Source organism: Pseudopodoces humilis, chromosome 9 (genome assembly GCF_049639895.1).
Source record: "Pseudopodoces humilis isolate 2021_Gansu_Grassland_sample_001 chromosome 9, ASM4963989v1, whole genome shotgun sequence".
Lineage (NCBI taxonomy): Eukaryota > Metazoa > Chordata > Aves > Passeriformes > Paridae > Pseudopodoces > Pseudopodoces humilis.
Window position 1 is genome coordinate 36027677 of NC_142208.1, and position 22630 is coordinate 36050306.

Below are 22630 nucleotides of genomic sequence, written 5' to 3' on the forward strand. Positions count from 1 at the left end.
ACTGAGAGTGTTCATTCTGTGGCATGTGTACATGCTGATTTCACAGAGGTGCATCTATGTAAAATGAGCAGAATATCGGTGTGCAGACAGTCTTTTGTTTAAAATGGTTGTCAGAGGTCTTTTTTCCTTAACTAACTTTGGTGGCCCAGAACCACCTTCCATTTCAGAGCCTGGCAGTGTCTGGCCGTGCGAGCTGGTGATGAGCTTGGCAAGGGTTCAGGTTTGTGGAAGGGATCTCCAGAGCTGGCTCCCAGCCTCGCTGGCCTGAGGCGAGGTGACAGCAGCCAGAGCACAAGTTTGCATTAGCACACGAGGGGTGTTTAGGTGTGTGTAAAATGATGTGTGGGGCTGCCTTTCCTGCACAGCAGAAGGGCTGGTGTGGTTGTGCCAGGGCTGTGCACTGTGCCAACACGTCTGCTGCTTGTCCAAGTGATCGCTACTGGGTTGTACAGGAAAAACAACCCTTTGGGGGTGAATCAGTGACATCTCCCTCCTTCCCAGGGCAGAAGTTTCCTTCTCCCCCAGTATGCTGCTCATTGGCAGTGGTGGCTCAGAGGAGCCTGGCTGGAGACCTCTGGTGCTGCCTGGCAGCCAAAGACAGCACCTGGGACACAGTTCAGACAAGGAGAAAACAGCTGCCCAGCACACACAGACCCCAGCTTGGAGGCATATAACAACCTGGAAAGGTTTCTATTTCTTCATTTTTTTAAGTAACTCTGGCCAGAAGCCCAGCTAAGATGAAACTGGAAGAGAGGAATCAGTGGATTTTTTTCTCTTGCTCATCATAAAAACAAGAATATCAGCTTTACTGAGCCTTAGTGGGACAAACCTCAGTCACTAATGTTGAAACTGTACTCTGCAGATGGTCAGAAAGTGCTGGTAGGTAAAAGCAGCAGGACAGAGCTGCGTGTTTTGAGTCAGTCACAGGTCAGAGCTGCATCCAGATGATCCCACACACTTGGGGAGACCCTGTGGGGGTCCTACAGCACAGATCTCCTGATGTGGGCAAGGGAGCTGCAAGGAGCTCTGCATTTTCCTGAACTGCCTTCAGCCAGGTGAGCTCCAGAGCTGCCTTCCAGCCATCACTTTTCTGTAATACAGGAAAAAGGGATAATCATCTGTGGTCTTAATTTGGGAAACAGCATAGAAGACTAATCCATAACAAGATACAGCTTTTGTTTTCTGTTTAAGAACAATCACAGTAGTTCATAGTATTGAAATAATTTTATTTAGCATGAGGTACATTGATTTGATTCGATGGCATTATGGTGGATAAAAAGGCTCTTACAGAAGTTAAACAGGAATCCCAGTTAGAGCATGTGCTGTTTGTGTTTCTGTGAAGAACCCTGTGTTTTGCAAAGTTCCCAGTTCAAGAACTAATGTGGTTTCCTGTTTCACATACAGCATTATTTTCTAGGCACTGTTTCTTGCAGTATTCCCCAACCACTTTTGTATTTTTCCATTTCTTGTCATAATTAATACTTTGCTTTTTTTTTTTTTTTTTCCTTCTAATCCATTATTTACTAAAATCCATTATTTACTAAAGCTGGGCCTTCCAGGGAAAAAAAGTTTTGTCAATTTATTGATTCAATAAAGGGGAAGGAAAAACAAGACACCTAGTACCAATGTTATTTTCCGTGGAAATAGTGTAACCAAAACCATCTTCTTGTTTGGTTAAATTACCTGCTTTTCTAGTGCTGACTGCAAAGATACAAAATGAATTTACAGAAGTGTTTGATGTGTACTTCACCATAGGCTGCTTGTAACCCTTAAGAACCTTTCAGAGCCGAATCTGCTTAGTGTGGAAAAGGCAGAACCCAAAGGAAGAGCAATTATTCAGTGTTGTTTTGTGTTACAGTCACAGGGGGAAATGCTGTGTGCTAGAGGAGTTTTATACCTTCACTGTTAGACTGTAGCAGCAGTGGCTTGGAACCAAAGCCCAAAAACGTAGAAAGGAGAGAGGGTGCACTTGAGCTCCTTAACCTTCTGACTTGTTGGAGTCTGCTTTTTGGTGCTGAATGCCCACAGTCCTCACTGACAGTTCCTGGCACTGCTGTCAGGAATCAAAGATTCATGGAAATGGTTTTTCACACGTGTGATTTGAACTGGCAGATCTCCAGCTCCTCTGCTCAGTGTGTGTGTGTGACTGTGTGAGCAGGAGTTCCACATGTGGTATGTCCATTTAGGGTAAAGTTCTGGGCTTATCTCCAGTGTGGTTTGCCTTGTACGATGTCATGTCTCTGTGTTTCCTTGTTAGTTCTGTTTGATTGCAAAGTTCTGTAACTTCTGTGGGCTTTTTTCCATCCCTTGTAAGGCACAGACTTGGCAGCAGATGGTAGCTTTGTCGTTATATTGTTACCTCTCTGAAATATAAATGTTTATCATATATGTATTTTTGTATAATGCTATTTGCTTTAGAAAGGGAGAAGCCCCAGTAGTTACAGTTTGGCTAACCTTTATCCCTGCTGCTCTCACATCCCCTTTTTTACCCGTTTTGGCATCGCTTCCTCTGTAAGGGTTTCCTTGGCTTGGCTCCTGCAAAACTGAAGCAGATTTTGCTGCCCATAGTTACTCAGCTTGGCTGTGATAGGACTGGCAGAGATCTGAGACTGCACTGTCAGCAGCTCACAGCAGCACAGGTGCAAATTCCACATGAGAAATAGGAAACCAGCGCAATAATGAGGTGTCTCTAGTGGAGCAACTTAGTTTTAAAAAGTAATAATCCACATTGAAGGATCAATATGGATTATTTTGTATCATCCCAGACACAAAGCTTAATATCAGGATTTGTCATTTATGGTCACATGCACTAAATGTGGTGTATGAGCAGCTGGTTTTAGGTCTGGGGTTTGTGGGGAGCGGGGTAGGCGCTGTGGTTCAGTGGATCGTGTTTGTTCTGCCAGGAATGGTGGGAGGGTGACACTGTGCGGGATTTTCTTCTGCTCAAAACTTGCTAAACACATGCAGAGAATAAAGGCCAGAGCAGTGAGTGCCAGGCTGGGGAAGGTCCCTGTCCCAGGGAAGGGGCACAGCTGGCAGGGGCTGAGGGTCTGTTGGGGGTGGCAGCTTTGGGCACTCCTGGCCCAGGGCTCCCCAGGCGTTGGGAGCAGCAGGGCCGTCACAGGGCACACAGGGACAGAGCAGCTGGTGTCACACTTGGGAGAGGCACAGCTTTATCAGACTGAAAAATGAACTGAAGATGAATCTCTTGGCAGAGAGCTGCTGCATTAGAGCTGATGCCTGTCAGTGCTGGGAAGGTGGCAGAGCTGGAGCTCAGAGCTTCCAGCAGTTATGGATGAGGGTGGTGGGTGACAGCCTCTGCAGGGCTGACAGTGGCTTCCCAGAAATTTCAGATTAGCTAACTGGCAGCTGTGCTGCCGTTCCAGTTCTCAGTGGAAGTACCAATAGCAGTCCAGTGTGGATAAACTGGCTCATGTGCTAAATTTCAGACATCCAAATAATTTGACAAAGCTTTGCAAAACACAGTCTCCTGTAAATCCCTGTTGGAAAGCATGGAACTTTCTTTTGTTGCATAAAATTTTATGTAGGGGATAGATCTTTATTTCTGTCACAGAATGTACAATTAATGAAAAGACAGATATAAGAAGACTGAAATAGGTAAAAATCTGAGAAGCTGAAAAATTCAGTACACTGCATTTATTTGTGACTATACTGAATGGACTTCACTTGTAATAAAGTAGGTCTTTGCAGTTCCATTGATTTTACCAAACATCCCATTATTTACATTCTCTGCTACTTTTGTTGTGCTTGGTATATTTCACGTGAGGGGTAAATTATAAATCTCGTCACTTTTCTAAGTGAATTACTCAAAAATAGTTGGGTGTGCTGAACTTTTGCATGTCAATACTTCTTGAATAATCCAAGTTAATGGTGAATAAGGTTTTTTTTTCTGGAATAAGAAAATGTACTGAAGGTAAATATCAGTCAGAAATACATTGATGTTTTCATCAAATCTGTAAGTATTTTTATATGAAAACATGTCAGTATAATCAGTGACATTTTTATTGTAATTAGATCAAGTCTAGTTTTGTTTTGTTCCGTGTATTCATTGATTTCTGGAGTACTCAGTTAAGGTCGTACATTGCTTAGCAAATCCTTGGCTTCCTTTTCATTGTTCAGAGAAGGCAGAGGAAACTCCTGTGTGGCTTAAAGCCTTCTTGCTGTGTTGAACTCATGGTTTCTGTAGCTTGAGGGAGAATCTTTCCTGGAGTGGGTCAGTCCTGAGGCTCCTGGCAATCCAGACCTCCAGGGGCCTGGAGGTTCAGGGAGCCTGTGGGGAGCTGTGTGGTTGGCACAGCCCTTAGCTGATGGGCAGAAGCATCTGCACACTGGGGAGATTGCTCTACTTCCCAGTACAGGTTTCTTATTCAAAGAGCCCTCTATTGTCTGTGTGCCTGCTCAGGTGACCTTGCAATGAACAAATGCCACTGGGCTCTTCATGTGACTTGTTGAAGTTCTAGCCTCCTCCTCCTCCTCCTCCTCCTCCTCCTAACGGTGCAGTGCACTGCAATTAGTTCATGGTATTCATTCAAATTAAAGAAACCAAAACAAAACAAAAAACAACCTTTCAAAACCAGCATTTCTGATATTAGAGAGATGTGTTTAAACACCAGAGCCTCAAGCTGCAAGCAGAATTTTATTAATACCAATGGATTGAAGGGAGAGAGCTTGCTGTGCTCACACAGCTCCTCACTTTCAAAGGGTGGGTTTGGTGAGATAATGATTGAAATGAAACTTCCATGCAATAACCACCTGGGGGGTGGATAAAGGTAAGTTGTGAATAAAGAATACAGTGGTAAAAGGCATTTTTCTCACAAGCTTTCTTCCCACACCCCTGCCAAGTCTGTGCTTCAGTTACTGAGGCTGAGAGGTTCGGGGTGCTGAACTGGCACAGGCACCAGTTGGTCACTGCCCGTGCCCTGCCGTCACACCCCTCTCCATGGGGCACAGATCCCTGGGGATGTGGGGAGCTCAGTGTCCCTCTCATGGGGCACAGATCCCTGGGGATGTGGGGAGCTCAGTGTCCCTCTCATGGGGCACAGATCCCTGGGGATGTGGGGAGCTCAGTGTCCCTCTCCATGGGGCACAGATCCCTGGGGATGTGGGGAGCTCAGTGTCCCTCTCCATGGGGCACAGATCCCTGGGGATGTGGGGAGCTCAGTGTCCCTCTCATGGGGCACAGATCCCTGGGGATGTGGGGAGCTCAGTGTCCCTCTCATGGGGCACAGATCCCTGGGGATGTGGGGAGCTCAGTGTCCCTCTCCATGGGGCACAGATCCCTGGGGATGTGGGGAGCTCAGTGTCCCTCTCCATGGGGCACAGATCCCTGGGGATGTGGGGAGCTCAGTGTCCCTCTCCATGGGGCACAGATCCCTGGGGATGTGGGGAGCTCAGTGTCCCTCTCATGGGGCACAGATCCCTGGGGATGTGGGGAGCTCAGTGTCCCTCTGGCTGCCCCTGCCATGTGTGCTGGTGTGTGGTGGTGCCGCTGTCCCCGAGCAGGACGGGCTCAGTGGTGGCCCCAGGCTGTGCAGCTCCTGCTGCTCCTCACTGGGGCTGGGTGGCACCAGACTGTGGGAACACTGAGGGAACACTAAAGCAAGTCCAGGCATTGCCAGGGTGTGCAGGAAAAGGCTGTGCTTTATTTTTTCCCCCAGATTGTTTTTATTTCACATGCTCTCTAGTATTTTTTTTAATGTAAAGTGGCTCCTGCTCTAGGGTTGGTAATGCACTGGTAGCCTGCAGCAGCATCTCGGGCAGACCTTTGCTCAGTCACTGTCCTTATGAGCAATAACCTGAGCCAGCATGACAGGGGGCTCCAGTGGGGAGCAGTGGTCCTGGAAATACAGATGGACAACGTTATTCAAGTGTGTTATTGTTCCTTAAAATTATATCTGCTCGTTACTGAGAGAATAGTAAAGTTAATTTTTGTTAGATTAATGATACTTGAGTAATATTTTTGGTTGAGCCGAGTTCAAATAATTGGCCATTAATTGAAAAAGGAAATTGAAATTAATTTATCTTATACATAAATCCTGTCATAGTTATTAATGCATCTTAGAAAATATTGTCCTGTTCCCAGAAATGGATGGTGTACACTGATTCTCCCAAGCTTATTAGCTCTGTCAATTTAGAGTTTGGTTAAGTAAAAAAGATGATTTAGGAAGAGAGTTGTAATTGAATTGAATATTGAGGGAATTCACACGGTGATGAGTTCTCAGCCCACTTCTTCATTACCAGTTTTACAGAATGTTGAGGCTTGGCAGAAAGGCAGGATTTCCCCAGGAGATGGAGCTGGAGCTCCAGTCTGCAGTGCCCAGGTGTGGATACCCTGGAGGAGCCCTGGAGCCCTGCCCTGGGCTGGGAGGTCACCCTGGGGACACTGACACACTGCCAGTGAGCTGGGGACACCCTGGGGACACAGACACACTGCCACGAGGCTGGGAGGGAATACTGGGGACACAGACACACTGCCAGTGAGCTGGGAGGGAATACTGGGGACACAGACACACTGCCAGTGAGCTGGGAGGGCACCCTGGGGACACAGACACACTGCCAGTGAGCTGGGAGGGAATACTGGGGACACAGACACACTGCCAGTGAGCTGGGAGGGAATACTGGGGACACAGACACACTGCCAGTGAGCTGGGAGGGCACCCTGGGGACACAGACACACTGCCAGTGAGCTGGGAGGGCACCCTGGGGACACAGACACACTGCCACGAGGCTGGGAGGGAATACTGGGGACACAGACACACTGCCAGTGAGCTGGGAGGGAATACTGGGGACACAGACACACTGCCACCAGGCTGGGGGACACCCTGGGGACACAGACACACTGCCAGTGAGCTGGGAGGGCACCCTGGGGACACAGACACACTGCCAGTGAGCTGGGAGGGAATACTGGGGACACAGACACACTGCCACCAGGCTGGGAGGGCACCCTGGGGACACAGACACACTGCCACTGGCCTGGGGGACACACACACACTGCCACCAGGCTTGGAGGGCACACAAGGGACACACACACACGGAGGGTGGCTTTCAGGGGCAGCACTCTGGCCCTGGGGAGGCTAGAGGAGGGGCTCTGCTGCCGCTGGGATGTCGATCATAGTCTCAGATTTGTCACTGTCACTGTGACCCACTTCTGAACAGGAGACTTTAGAATGTGTTTTCCTGCTTCCCGATTACTGTAGTCTTTTTCTTTTGTAGTGAATTTTCTTTTACTACTCACATGAGCCTGTTTCCATCTTATTCTTTTTTCCTCCTTCTCCTCCTGTCTATCTCCACAGAAAGATAATTTGTACCAGTGTTTATTTCTATACTGTTATCTGTAAAAATTATGCCAAACCAGAGAAGCAGAGTTTGTCTGACTGGGTGGCAGCAGCACTGCTTGGCAGAGATTTCATGGTCTCTGGAGGGAGGGCTGGAGACTGGGCTGTTCTGCAGGTGCAGGTGATGCCACAGGAGGAGCCAGGAGTGTCATTCTGACTCTTCTCAAATTGACTCCTATGAGGTTCATCCAGGGAATAATCCATTTTCTCCATCTTCCAGGATGGAGAAAAGTCCAGAACCCATTTTAAGAGACACATATGAGAAACCTGCAAGTGTTCTGTCTGTCATCATCAGTCTCCCACATCATTCCTGAGCAAATGCTTCCCTCTGTCTCACTGTTTTGTTTTTCCCTAAGTGTTAAGTTAGTATAAACATTTTTAAACAAATCTTACTGTGCCAGTCCTTTGGGATTTTTTTGTTGGTACTCAGGCACGTGCCCAGGTGCAGGGCTGTGTGGTAGTCCTGGGCAGGAGCTGGCAGCCGAGCACTGCTTGTGTGCAGGTGCTGGCTACTCAGATACTGGAGTGATCTTTACTTTCTCCTAGCTCCACTTCTTGGGCAGAATAAAAGGAATAAAACAGTTTGAAAAACATGTTAGTGTTCCTTATAAAGGCCCTAAAGTTCCAGAAGCAAATCTCCAGCCATGCACAGAAGCGCTTCTAGCGAGATGTGTGTAGTAGAAAAAGGGAAATGGAAAAATGAGAATTTTAACCCCATTTGTAGGAAAAATGCAAAGCAGGATGGAGCCTCGTGGTGGCAGTGCCTGCCAGGGATCAGGGCTGGTACCGCACATTTTCCAGCAGTTCTTACCTCACTGTGTCCATCCTCATCGTGTTCATCGTCTTCATTGTAACTCACAATCCTTTCCCTTTACAGCCTCCTGCTTTTTCAGGAGTTTTGGTGAAATACACAGTTGGGAGCTTCTTGAAATGTGCATCACAAAGTTTGACCTCTTCATTAGCTTCTATCTTTTAATTGAGCAAAATGAGTTTGTAAAGGAAGCTGGTGAATGTCAAAGTTAATCCTACAGCTTCTGACAAAATCCTGGAAAAATGGTTGTTGAAGTATTGTCATTCTGTGACATGGACATTTACTTACAACCACCTGAAATGAAATCTCCCACTTAATTTCTTAGGGAACTAAGTTGTCTGTCAGGTAATAGCTTCCAGTCTCTTCTGGGTGGGAAATGGAATCTGAAAGGTGTTGCCACAGCAGAACCTTCCTCTAGTTTTGAGTTGTCTTCTATTCTATGCATTTGTGAAATATATCTCTTGACCCATCAACAGAGTTCTTGCTAGGAGGGCATGGCTTATCTTCCACCTGTTTTCTGATACTTTTATATGATTGTGGGAGGAGGAATAATTACAAAACTGAGGGATTTCACAGATCGGTAGCCCAGTAATACAGCCACAGGTGCATCTCTGTTCTTTACAAATGTGCTCATGCTGAGAAAATTGGTGATAAAGCAGCTTCTTTATCCACAGAATTATTATGATGTTTTGTATCAGCTATATAATTTGTATATAGAACGGAATTTTCTATGGGCTATGCATTCTATATTCAGAATTTCATCCTGCAGTTGTGCAACAGACAGGAAAAAAATTAATTGTAATGAAAAGTTACAACCTGGTTTTGTAGGAATACATCTATCTAAAAATCAGCTGAAATACTTGAAATTACATTGTAGACTGTAGTCTCTGAACACAAGAAGAAATCAACTATTTTAAGCTTTTAAAGGTTAAAAACCCCAACTTTTCTAATTGCTGCTGCAAAGCCGAGTTCTCCTTTCCGGCTCAGCCTGCTGTGGCTGGCGGTCCCTGGCGGGCAGCCCCGAGCCTGGTGGGGCTGCCACCGGTCCCCGACACCGCGTCCCGTGCGGGGCTGCGGGGCCGGGCCGTGCGGGGCCGGGCCGTGCGGGGATGGGCCGTGCGGGGATGGGCCGTGCGGGGATGGGCCGTGCGGGGCCGGGCCGTGCGGGGATGGGCCGTGCGGGGCCGGGCCGTGCGGGGCTGCGGGGCCGGGCCGTGCGGGGATGGACCGTGCGGGGATGGGCCGTGCGGGGCCGGGCCGTGCGGGGCCGGGCCGTGCGGGGGGGGACGGTGCGGGGCCGGGCCGTGCGGGGAGGGGCCGAGGGGGGCCGGGCGGTGCGGGGCCGGGCCGTGCGGGGATCGGTCGTGCGGGGATGGACCGTGCGGGGCTGCGGGGCCGGGCCGTGCGGGGATGGACCGTGCGGGGATGGGCCGTGCGGGGATGGGCCGTGCGGGGCCGGGCGGTGCGGGGCCGGGCCGTGCGGGGATGGACCGTGCGGGGATGGACCGTGCGGGGATGGGCCGTGCGGGGATGGGCCGGGCCGTGCGGGGCTGCGGGGCTGCGGGGCCGGGCCGTGCGGGGATGGGCCGTGCGGGGATGGGTCGTGCGGGGCCGGGCCGTGCGGGGCCGGGCCGTGCGGGGATGGGCCGTGCGGGGCCGGGCCGTGCGGGGCCGGGCCGTGCGGGGCCGGGCCGTGCGGGGCCGGGCCGTGCGGGGCCGGGCTGCGATGGGAGCGCCCAGCGAGGAGCAGCAGCTGCCGGAGAGCAGCCGGGGACAGCGAGGCGGCCGCGGCCCCACTGCCCCGCTCCGGGTCCCGGTCCCGGCCTGCCCTGCCCCGCTCCGGGCCCTGGCCCCGACCTGGCCCCGGCCTGCCCTGCCCGTGGGTGCTGGAGGGAACCCGCAGGGTGGCACAGGCAGAAGAGCGCAGGACACGTTTGGGGATGGGCATGGTTGGGGTTTTGTTTCCACTCCTGCGCTGCGGTAGGAGCCGCAGAAAGGCGCTGCGGGCCTGGGCAGCTCCTCGGGCCGGCGCTGTCACCTCCGGCACCGGCCCGGGCTGCGGCCCCGAGAGCTGCGAGAGCTGCTCCCGTTTCACTGCACGAGCAGGTGGCATTTTGGTTTGCTTCTGCCTTGTTGCATACTTAGTTACTGCATGTTCTTAAGTAATTTGACCAAAGATCTATGGAAAGAGTTACTGGTTGGCTCAACACATACCTCAAACGGTAAATCTTGATCATCTGTCATTTGTTTGACAACTCTGCTTTTGGCAGTCCAGTGATATTGTTGATGTATTTCCAAGGCTTTAACTTGGAGTTTAAGACTCGTTGCTTGCTTTTTGCATGAAAGTTGTCCATTTTTATTTAGCTTTTTCCCTTTTGTTATAGTATGTAGTACTTGAAGAACAGAGATCTTGGAAGAAGGATGTAGCTCTTGAAGAATAATTCCATTCGATAAATAAATTTTTTCTATTCAAACAGTAAAGAATTTTGAGGGAAAACATGGCTAGTAGATATTCTCAATTACTGTGAATAGAATAAAAGTTTCGTGTCCTGGCCTTTTATTTTAATACAGTTTCTTTGCAGTCCAAGAACACAGCAAATCTTCTGGAGGTGAGAGGAAGGCAGTTTCCATGGCAGGGGAGCTGGGAGCAGGCTTTGCACGGTAAGGCTGTCTTGGTCCCAGCACAAGGCTCCCAGCTTTGATCCTGGCATCCATCCCCTCCCCGAGAGCAGAGGCTGCCGGTGCCCTGTGTGTCCCTGGCTGTCCCCAGGACCCTGCTGTGTGGCACTGGGCGCTGCAGACAGGGGCTGTGGCTGTGCACAGGGAACATCTCCCGGCTGGGACGGGGCCACAGGAGCTCTCCAAGAGCACAGGGTCGCTGGGTGCCCGTGGGCAGCAGCTCATCCCTGAGCAGTCCGTTCCCCAGCACCGGCCTGCGGGCAGCCGCTCGCTGTGCGCGTTCTGGTTCGTGCTGCGGCCGGGGAACAGCGCTGGACACCGGAGCGTTGTGGAGCGTGTCTGCTGGGATCTAACCCTTCCCTTGTACCGCACAGGGATCCTCCCAGCCTTTATTCAGGCTGTGGGCAATGCTCAGCAGTGCTGCCGTGGGCAGGTCCCCAGCCCATCGCTGCCCACTGCCCCCAGCTGCCAGGCTCTTCACAAGGGCTGAGGCTTCAGGCGCGTTTTGCGTAAAGGCTTGCCGAGCGTGGAGGATGTGGTGTATTTAACAGAACAGGAGGAGTGGTAAGGGAAAACATTGTTATCTGCTGAAGTAATTGAGGATCTGACATAAATAATACAGGAAATGCTTTAAATTGAAGTTTCTAAAGCCCCACATGGGGTCTTCTTTAGAAATTTGGGCACATAGTTCCCAAGTTTTGTTTTTTAACAGAAAAAAAAAAAGCCTAAGGTATGGAGCAGTCAGAAATACCGTTTGCATTTGTGTGTGGTAGGGTGAAGGGCAGGGCCAGTTAGACATTGGTTGAGCAGAGCCTTCATGTTATTAACAGCTCTTTCCAGGTAATGCATGTGTGGAATTTGGTTTGTGTGACAAATGTTTGATTTGGAACAGCTCTGGCTTTCAAGAAAATATGTGAGATTGGAAAATATGAAAATAATTGCTTGAGAAATTATGAAATGCTGCTTAAGGTACTTGCTAATGTGTTTGTCTGAGACACTGAATTAATACTTAAATAAGATCAGTGTGACCGTAGAAAAATCAGGTGTATGGTGTTTACTGACAGGAATTAATGGGTTTATTAGTGTTTGAAATAATGTTTTAATGCAGCCTTTGTAGCCAAAAAGAGAGCAGTCTGTGAGGATGCTCACCCTGCCTCTGAACATCCTATGGCAATCGGGTTTCACTGCGCTGCTCACCTGCCGTGCCATGCAGAAAGGCTGGGAGTGCAGCTGCTATTTCACAATGAAATAAAAACTAACGGGAGCAAAAGGTGGAGTTGTGTTATGTCACCTGACCATAGCTCAGGGTACGGCTGTTGCTGTGAAAGACACTGAACATCCCAGTTTGCAAGGGAAGAACGGTGAATGGTGCACGGCTGTGGTGTGATGCTGAGCTGAGGTGGAGGCTGCAGGCTGTGCTGCTAGGGGCCGATGATTTTGGCAGTAGAGCCATTGCCAGGGACACAAGGCAGTGACAGAGGCGCAGCAGACACCGTGTTGTGCCTTCAGGAGCTGTTCGGAGCTTTGGACGCGAGTGTTGAAATGCCTCAGACACACTCTCACTGTTCTGTTACATTTAGCAATGTTTGCAGCATACAGACCCAAACTAGAACCCTCTGACACTGAGGAAGTGTTTCCACTTCGTTTTAGAGGGCTTTCCAAGTATCTATTGATCAGTGTTCCCTAACAGCACAGAAATAATGTGTCTAATTTAACTGGCCACATGGAAGAGTATAGAAAAAACATTAGTTATCCCTTGAAAGGCTTGGAACGTCGATAGGAGGACATAACATTAATGACTTTCCTATACACAAGCTTCAAAAATGGCTAAATGAGGAAGAAATTACAAATTTATTTTCCTATAATTTCAGCAGTTGTCTTGTTTTACTGCACCAGTAAAGCATTAAGCAATGAAATGTCAAACAAGGAGTATTTTCCTGATAATTTGTCTGACATGCAAAGTGTGTGAAACAAAAGGGGAAAAGGTAGAAATGTGGGGTTTAGTCATTTTGACAAATTTAGTGATTTTTGCTCATGAATTCTGGCTGAGACACTGCTGTCTCTGTCCAGACAGTTCCAAATATTGCTGTTTGCTGAGTGGCTCACTGTACAGGAATAGCTTTGTGTCTCAATTCTGGCCTTTACACTTGAACACAGATTGCCATATTGGCAGTAATTTACTAACATAAATATGTGTAGCAAAACAAAAGAACTGATGGTAACAGTTTTTTCAAATAAACAGGATAAATACCAGCTCTGTAGAGGTGGGTGACAGCAGTTGCAGTGGGGAAGGCTTGTTATCTGTTCTCTTTTGGTTGTGCGTATCAAAGTACAGAGGAGTTTGGGGTTGGTTTCTTTCTATTCCATCTTTTCCAGGCAAAGATGTTGTTGGAGAAAAGTGTAAAATACGATTTCTGAATGAAGCAAACTGATGGTGAACATTGTTTTAGGAGTGATGGGCATTACTCCTGGAGTACCCACAGACCCCGTGCAGGGTCCCTCCCAGGCAGGGGTGATGGGGGGCCAAGTGCTCCTGGCTGTTGGGGAGAGCAGGTTTGCCTGCGGTGTTTGGATGTGCGGCTGGTGGTCTTGCTGTCCTTCTGTCTGACTGTTCAGGTTGTGCATCTTTCGTCTTTTAGGTTTAGTGGAGAAGTGTTTCCATGTTGGTTTTATCCGAACATAGAAAAGGCTCCCACCTCTCACACAGAGGCATGTTTTTTACTGAAAGTTGTTACTGTACCAGGGCTCTGAGACATCCATGTTCTTTGTCCTCTAACTAGAAGGTTTCTCTTACAATGTTTTGTAATAAGCATAGGAAAAATTGTGCTACAAACAGGAATTGGCATCTCTAAAGTAGATTCAGTTTCTTCCAAATAACAAGGTCAGTAAAAGAGCAAAGTTCTGTTTGGGACAGGAAAGGGCATCAGCATGTCCAGGAGGGAACATCAAATGATATAAATGCCATGGAAGGTGTGAATCTGTCTCATACAGATGGTAGGACTGATCTTTAATGTCTGTGGAAGTCAGCAGATGTGCCAGTGGTGAGCTGGTCCGTGTTGCTGGGAGCAGGCTGGCACAGCACGTGCCTGTGGGTACGGCTCCAGCCATGGAAGTGATGGGAAACAGGGCTGCCCAGAAACTGGGCCAGAAATCACCTTCACATTAAAATTCATAGTTGATGGCTTGACTACTTAGAGTAGAGCAGTTTGGGGGGCTTGGACCACAGAGTACGGAATCATGTAAGGGAAAGGAAGTCTGCATGGGTGGGTAATGTCTGAGAATGCTGGGAACAAATGATCAGTAAATAGATATACCCTGGAGGGTAGAAGAAGACATAGTAAATCATAACTTTAATCTAAAAACCCAATCAAACCAACACATGAACACACAAATACCAAAAACTCACAACAAAACACAAAACCATCTAACTCGTTTTGCAAGATTTTTTGTCTCTCTCAGCTAATTACAGTAATGGCTTACTAAACCCAGGCTCAGAAGGCTGCAGTTTTATTGTGTCTTGCATTCCTGAAAAGGTCTCCAAAAAATTTGGAGTATTTCTGTATTGACTCATTTCTTTGTGAGACAAAGAGCAGAGAGTGTGAATGTCTGCATTGGGACTCTTAGGCTGAACTAGAGCTGATCTCTGCACACACTCTGGGCCTTCCCGTGCTGGGTGTGTTCTCCCTCCAGGCTCGCACTCTCCCAGGAGCAAGGACTCCTTTCTGGTGTCCCCTCCCTTTAGCTTCTGGGCAGGAGTGGGAGAACATTTGCCTGTGGCCCAGAGGCCTCAGGTAAATGGGAAGGAAGGGATGAAAATATAATTTGGACACTGCTGTTTTCTGTGGAAGTGCAAAACAGCCTCTTTGCTATAAATTCATATTGACTGCTAATTTCAACATGCAGATGAGGGTTATTCTTCTGTATATGGAATGGACTTTTTTGATGGACAAAAACCAGTACCTCCAGTGGTCCTGAAAGAGTGAGAAAAATTTGAGCTAAAAAATTTAGAACACTTGGAAAATACAAACTTAAAAACACTTAGATGAACCAATGCTAAACCAGATGGTAAAACTGGAGACAGTCACTTTGCAGTCATTTTTTAGGATTTCCAGTGCACGACAGCTCAGCTTCATTTTTTTGCCTTTAACCATGAGCCAACAAAATACCGCTTGCATAGTGTTTGTAAGCCTTCTTCAGGGATACAGTGGGTATTCACAGGCCAGTAAAATGCTGCGTGTCTGTACTGGCTGAGCAGGAAGGATGTGTTCCTTAGCAGGGATGGTGGAGTGGAGAAGTCTGGGGAGCATTATCCAAGATGTGTGTCTCCATCAATGCATATCCAGTGATGGATATTTTTCAGGGGCCTTGGGCATGTCCTCAGCTTTCAGCCTTTCTCCCAGATGAGAGATAGCAACTCACAAACTTGTTCCCTGCCAGGCTTCCAGATAGCCCCTGGGAGCAGCAGGATCCTAGGGCTAGTCTCAGTCAGATTTTAGTGTTTGTTTTCTGATCTCCTAATACTAACATAAGAGTAAAAACTGTCATTTGTCAGTCTGGATCCCTTTGGTTTCTGACTGACAGAGATCAACAAACCAAGAATTCTTACTGAGTTGCAAGATTTAATTGGGAAATTAGATGCTTTGCAGTGAAATCCAAAGACTGTTACTTCTAAACTGTGTCACAAAAACACAGGTAACCAACCACACATTTGGGTTGTCAGTCACTGCAGGTCTCCACTTGAATCTAGAAGGATTTAATGACTCGAATTTCGGAGTGGTTTCAGTCCCTCTCCATGCAGAAGAGGCGTATCGGGGCCAGCGTGCTTGGCTGCTGCGAGTGCAGTTGAGTGCTGCCATAGAATGAAACCTCCCCACGAATCCCAGGAAGTCTCCTTACCCTGACTTTGTAGTGATGCTGTCAGTAAGCCAGAAGCTGCTGGCTTTCAGTTAATGTCATTACATAAAGCTGCTCCTTTAATATGACCTTTAGCTCGGATACATAATTTGGAGAAATAGTCCTGCATTTACTTTTCAGTTAGTATTCTGGAACACACCCCAGGAGGATGACTGTCATTTATCACTCTCTCAAGCACAGGACTTCATGAAGGCAATTTTTTAAAGAGTGTGAGCTATTAATTATGCTGAGAAAAGAATGTGTTCCTTGGAGCAGCCCATCTTGCAGAGACACATTTCCTCCTTGTCTCTGCTGCTTGTTTTTTAAGACACGGAGAGAAGAAATGTGAGATATCCTCATAAACGCTTCTTACTTGTAGATGCTTTTCCCATTTTGGTATCCCCCTAGTTTCAAGTAAGCTGTGCTTTAAGGAACTGATTACTGCACTAAATAACAGCTATGTTATCCTAACAGTTATGTTATCCCATCACCAATGAATTCCCAGGGCTGGACATCACCATTTTGTTACAAACTCACTCGGGGAGTCCAATTAGTGCTTGGGTTCGAGTTGTGGTTCTATGATCATGAGAGTACTTTGGCAAGAAAGCAGAGCCAGTCTGCAGCAGTTACATGTGCAGTGCATGCATGCCCAGGTAGGCTTGAGTCTTCCAAGCTCTGCCAGCCACAAGTCCCACAGGCCTGTTCTCATGCCACACACATCCCATCCTTGACCTCCATTTCACTGACCTGTGCACAGTAAACCCTGCAGTTAATGCTCTTCTCAGTATTCAGAAACACTCGTCCTTTTCCTGAAGAGCTGTGTTGGTGTTTGTGTAGCATCTGAGTCTCTTACCCTGGAAGGGTGATGCCATTGTGGAAGGGAGGTTTGGAGCCCCAGTCTGTAAAAGGTGCCTTGGAGGCCGGTATGTCCTGGTGGAGGGGAGCCAGGCTCAGGGGTGGCTGTGGCTCCTGGAGCAGCAGCTGTCCTGCAGGGCAGATGTTGGGCACTGGCTGTGGATGTCCTCCTGCAGGGCAGATGTTGGGCACTGGCTGTGGATGTCCTCCTGCAGGGCAGATGTTGGGCACTGGCTGTGGATATCCTGCAGGGCAGATGTTGGGCACTGGCTGTGGATGTCCTGCAGGGCAGATGTTGGGCACTGGCTGTGGATGTCCTCCTGCAGGGCAGATGTTGGGCACTGGCTGTGGATGTCCTGCAGGGCAGATGTTGGGCACTGGCTGTGGATGTCCTCCTGCAGGGCAGATGTTGGGCACTGGCTGTGGATGTCCTGCAGGGCAGATGTTGGGCACTGGCTGTGGATGTCCTGCAGGGCAGATGTTGGGCGCTGGCTGTGGCTCCTGGAGCAGCAGCTGTCCTGCAGGGCAGTGCCCACTGGCTCTGTGGCTCTCCCCAGCCCTGCAGCACCGATCGACTGAGCCACCAGAGCCCACGAGCAGCCCCTCGTGCCACAGGGATCCTCCCTCCTGCTTCCCCTGTGCGCTCCACTTCTTCCAGCCACCAGAACAATATTTTGAAATTTATGGAAAATTAATTATCGATTACAGATGTGCCCTGGTTCGAGGAAGGTAAAAACGAATGGATGCATTTACGATGAGGGACGTAATCTGCTTTGTGAAACTGATTGTCTTTCACTCTGCTCCTGCCCTCCCTCTCTTCTCCTTCTCCCTCATCCAGCCCCCTCCCCCTTCCCGTACACGGGTAAGAGACAGGCCTGATAAAGTGGGAGAAGCAAGATTGGTTTTCTAAGGGCACCAGGCCCTTCATGACCAGGTAAATCATGGGCTGTCTGGAGCTGGGGCTGGGTGATGACCTGCTCCCTGTGCCGCGGCACCGCACCCCCCTGCGGGACGTGATGATGTGCACCCGTGCGGCTGCGGGGGGCTGCAGTGAAGGTGAAACTGTCATATCGATCTTTTTAGCACTAAAATATGAGCCACTTTACTCCACTCCCCGATGCTGTGATGTGAAAAATAATAACTCGGATCCAAATTAAAAATATTGATCTCTGGAAGGTGTTGAAAGTAAATAAACACCTTCCGAAGTTTTCGGGTCAGCCAAGAAATGGTATTCAGCAATAAATGTGTCGGCATGTCAGAATCCAGGGTTCTTGATCTGTTTTTCCTTTCAAATTGATTTTTCATTACTTACTTCCTAAAAGTGTTGGAATTTGGTCCTCTACCGTTAAATCTCAGTGTTTGGGCAAATTATTTCTTTGGGGCTTATGAGGTGCTCCTAATCCACTCGGTCATTGATTGATTGATTTTTGACTCAATAAACTTGCATTACCCTTGCTTTATTTAAGGCTTCCATCATAATTTTTTGTACATTTAGGCTTGACTTTTTTATTTCCTTCTAACAGATGAGCTGACATTGGTCTATCAAACATGTGGGAAAACAATTGCCACAAGGTTAATTTTATTGCTAGCTCCATGCATTTTAAGTAGGTGCCAGGTATTTTCCACTCCAGGCTGATAAATTGCAGCTGAACCACTAAAGCATAAGAATGAACAGAAGCACTGTAACAACAACAATAGAAACCCCATAGAAATGCATCACAGAGCATAAGCATTAAATGGATTATTTTTGCTTCATTGGTTTAACTTCATTTTACATCCGAGCAGCAATAGGTGTGCGGCAGCGTAATGAGCTCTGCAGCGGGCCTGGCTCGGGCCCTGGCGCTGCAGCGTTGTGTACTCTGGGCGTGGAGGTGTTTTGGTATTTCTGGTTAGTGGAAAGGATACACCTGCATTTTCAAAAAGCCATTTTCTCTTAAAATGCAGCCAGTTGAATTTTAGATATCAAAATGTTCTTCTGAACAGGTTTATTGATGTTGCTGTTCTCTGGCAGCTGTTGCAGCAATGGCAGAGCACCAGCTCAGTCTTGAAAGGTGGCAGGAAAGAGCTGCAGTGGGCATGGGAGGGGCCTCTCCATGAGCAGAGAGAGGAGTTTGGTCAGTGTTAAAAAACACCCTTAAGCTGGTGGGTCTGTCCTGTGGAGCCTTCACTGCACCCCAGCTGTCCCCATCAATACCTTGACGTATTCCCATGGTTCCCATTTTGCAGTGTTCTTTTCCTGGATCCACATCCTGGATCATGTGTTTATTCTGTTTAATTTAAGAAGACACGATCAATTAAGAGGAATAAAACTGGATCTCTGTAAATTACTTATTGGGCTGATGGCAGGTTTGGTTATTGTCCACTTCCCTCCATAGCTGCATTTCATCAGCCAGGTTATTCATCAGCCATTGTTAGCGTGCAGGAGTTGGATTAAAATTCCTGGGGTTCATAGTATTTATCTTTTATAAACCTGTATCTGTTTTTCTGGTATTCCCGTGACATGGCATGTGAGTGTGCTCCCAGGGCTGTAAGGCTCACACACAGGTGAGGTGGGTACCAGCTCACAGGTGGGGCTCCCCGTGTCCTGGGAAATCTGGCAGTGTGTTTCATGTCCTTTCACATCACTTGTAGTGAGCGCAAAGGGGAAAAAAAAAAAAGAAATTGGATTTTTTACTAATGTGAGTGTTGTAAATGCAGTTTGTAAACCTGATATTCTCTTTGAGTGTGCTAAATAGCAAAGATCCTGTGTTTATTTTCAGGGACTTTTTTTGATTGTGGGTTAATGATATTCTTAAAAAGGTTTGTTCATAAAAGGTTCAGTTCAGTAATCAAAAAAATGGGAATGGAATAAGTCTTTAAGAGTGTAGGCCAAGGAGCCAGTAAAAGAGCAGAAACCCAGGGGTTCACATGCAGCGATGTGGAGATGGAAAGCGAGAAAGAATTCCTACCAGTAACAGTCTTTAAATGTTGTCTCCCTCCTTCTTAGCTTTGCAGTCATTGTCGTGTGTGTTTGACAGCTGTGTCTAACACAGCAGCACTAAAACTTTTCTCCTTTCCTATTTAGGAATATTTCCAAGTGGAAAAGTAATATTAGATTCTGTTTTATTTTGGAAAATAAAGAGAGTCCAGTCTGCTATCTATTTGGGTATTTTTCTCTATTTTCAAAAATGGTTCTATTTCATTGGCAAAAAGGAGAGCTTTGAACGTCCTGACACCTGATAATCCCAGAGCCAGGGTTAAGAGGTCACATGGCAGGAGCATCCTCAGCTACTGAAGCACTGTAGCAGAACCTTGGTCACCTCACATTGTCCTTAGCAACCTTCCCCTGGTTGTGATATTTAAAAAACAGAAGTCAGTAGTTGTTTAGGTGTTGCTGGTTGTGTTTAGTTTGTCTGTTTCTGTTAAGATCAGTGTTATGCCCAGATTGTCTTTTAATTCAATCACTTGTCACTGGACTTTCCTAAATAGTACAAACAGTTTGTAACTGACAGGCTGGCAAAGGGTTGTCCAAGTGTATTGTGGTTGGGCCATATATCAGGGCAAAAGACAAATATGATTGAGTGCTGTGTCATGGCACCACGTGTGGGAAACAAATATTCCGCACAAAATCTGTAGGAGCAAACTGAAAATTTGTTAAGCTCTTAAAGAGCTTAAAGGCATGTTAGCATTTCCTGACAGAAGCCCACTGAAGCAGTGAACAGAAGACGAAGGAGCCAGAGTCACAATGGCTGTGTCAGAACTCAGATTTGCAGTTCTGTTCGATATCCTGCTCTGCACAGGCACTCGTGTGTTGTGCTGGGACTGAGAGCACTCCTGGCACCTGTGAGCCTCTTCCCACCATGGGCTGAGATCCCCTACAGCTGAACAACCTGTGCTCAGGGAATTCATCAATTCCTTTTGTCAAACTGCAGAAAAGTCCTAGTCATTTCTTACAAAATTCTGCTGTCCTTTGTGTGTTTGGATGGGTTCTGCTGAAGTGGCTGTACCCACAGTGTTTGGGTCTAACATGGCCATGTGCTGCCTCACCAAAAAGGGTTTATTTGGGTTTACTTTGCCCAAGATGGGTACCTGATGGGAACAGCTTCTTGTGGAGCTGCCAGCATAGTACAAAGACCCTCCATCACTCAGGTGAAGCCCCTCCTTACTGCAGCTGCTAAATGAACGAAATATGCATAGGAGGGATGAAGATCAAGTTAGATTAATAATCTGTTAAAGCACTTTGTTTTCCTTATCTTCTCACAGATTAATAAAAACCTAGTAGAAAAAAATCAGTTCATACAAGATACAGTATTACAAGAAAGAGGTGTTTTCAAACAGAACAGTGATGAGGATAAATAAATCTGATGGACTCCCAGTAATGTTTGGTTTGTTTCTACTGACCTGTGTTACTTCTTTAAAAGTCTGCCAGTGTAATTTGAAAAGCAAAGTGAGGTTGAACCCTTTTTCTATCTTCAGTGGGAAAGGTATGTTTAATAAATCTGAATGAATTTGTCACTTGGGGTAAATTTTACCTGTGCTTCCTTCATTCTTCAGGCACTGAGATCAGTGATGATTATTAAGCTTGCAAAGCCAACATGAGTCAACATGTGCATGATAAATGGAGCTATTATTGTACATAGGGAAACAATTAATGTGTTGCTCCACACGGTGTGATGTCCATTAACACTCCCCACCAGTAATGCAAGCCAGGAAAGCTGTGGTAACATGTGCCCAGGTCTCAGGTGAGGTACAAGGGAAAATATTCTAATTGTTCAGGCACTAATTTGAAAGTTGCATTTTTCTTTCTGTCTGTCTGTCTGTCAGTCAGTCTGTCTTGGCAGCAGACAATGACCTCTGCTCTCAACAGTGGGGTTAGGCCACTGTGCTCGTGTGTATCCTTGGTGAACCATGCTCCCTGCTCTGCCTTGGATGCTTGAGAAGTGCCTTGGTCAATACTCTTTAGTTAGTCCTTTTCAATAGATGCTCTGTGAATTCCACCAGCCAGCTGTAGAAACCAGATGTGGACTCATGTCTGGATTCATTTTCTGTGCTGTATAACCAGGGAAATATTTCGAGCTGTCAGTGCAGATACTTCATAAAATTGTTAGGGGTGATAATTTCACCGTGGTATGAAAAGAATGTTACTTCATATTTCCTAATTTAATTTTAAAAACCCTCCAAAAGATGTCTGCTTAATTTCCTCTTTCAAGTTTCTTGAAGAAGAGTAACCCCTGCCCAGCTCACGCATGCTATGGCAGCAGCCAAGGGCTGTCGCTGATGGGAGAAGGGAGAGGCTACAGCAGGTTTGAAGGTGCTGGGGAATCCCAGAGCAGCAGTGGCCTCACTCCTTTCATGTGCTTTCTGGTCATTTCTTTAAAGATAGCAGTTTGGTTCTGTTTCAGTGGAGAAGCTTTATACTTTAAAGATTTAATTATCAGAGCAAAATGTAATTAACTCACAGTAGCATTCCTGTAGCCTCCCCATTTTGGATCTGCAGCTGTTCCTGCAGGAGAAAGATCTTTCTCATTGCATCAAATGGCACTTGGGACTCGGGTTTGGACTCTGCCATGGCAGCAGTTGCTGTGTGTAAGGGGCGAGCGAGGGTACACCAAGCCTACTGCACACCACTCCATCATTGGACTTCATTTTCATTTCAGAACTGTGTTTGTGCTAGAGTTAGCAAATCTAATTAAAAAAACTTAAGCTTGTTTTTAAAGCTCAGTTCTTTATTTCTTTCCATTTGCTTCATCATTGTGAAAAATTTTTAATAGGCTTTGGTTACCCTTTCAGGGTTCTTTGTTAGACAGTTCATCTAAGGAAATCTGTGGGTTGATAGATTTTCTGATTAAATACTTGAGATACAGTAGATGTTTTAATTGTCCTGAGATCCATTTTTCTTGAGAGTCTGTGGCAATGTGCAGTCTGCTTTTTAGAAACACTGATTGATGAATTCTGCTGTAATTTAAACTAAAAGTTAATAAGACAGGCCTACATGGATCTGATGCAAGTTATTAGACCTGTAAGGCGCTTTAATATATGCCATTTATTATTCAAAGAA

At 47.1% G+C, this 22630-nt stretch overlaps 1 protein-coding gene across 1 annotated transcript in view; it reads left to right on the forward strand.

Annotated features, from left to right (window-relative positions):
• Nucleotides 1–22630, forward strand: part of INPP5A (inositol polyphosphate-5-phosphatase A) — a 204020-nt gene that overhangs the window by 72898 nt on the left and 108492 nt on the right. The window lies entirely within an intron of this gene.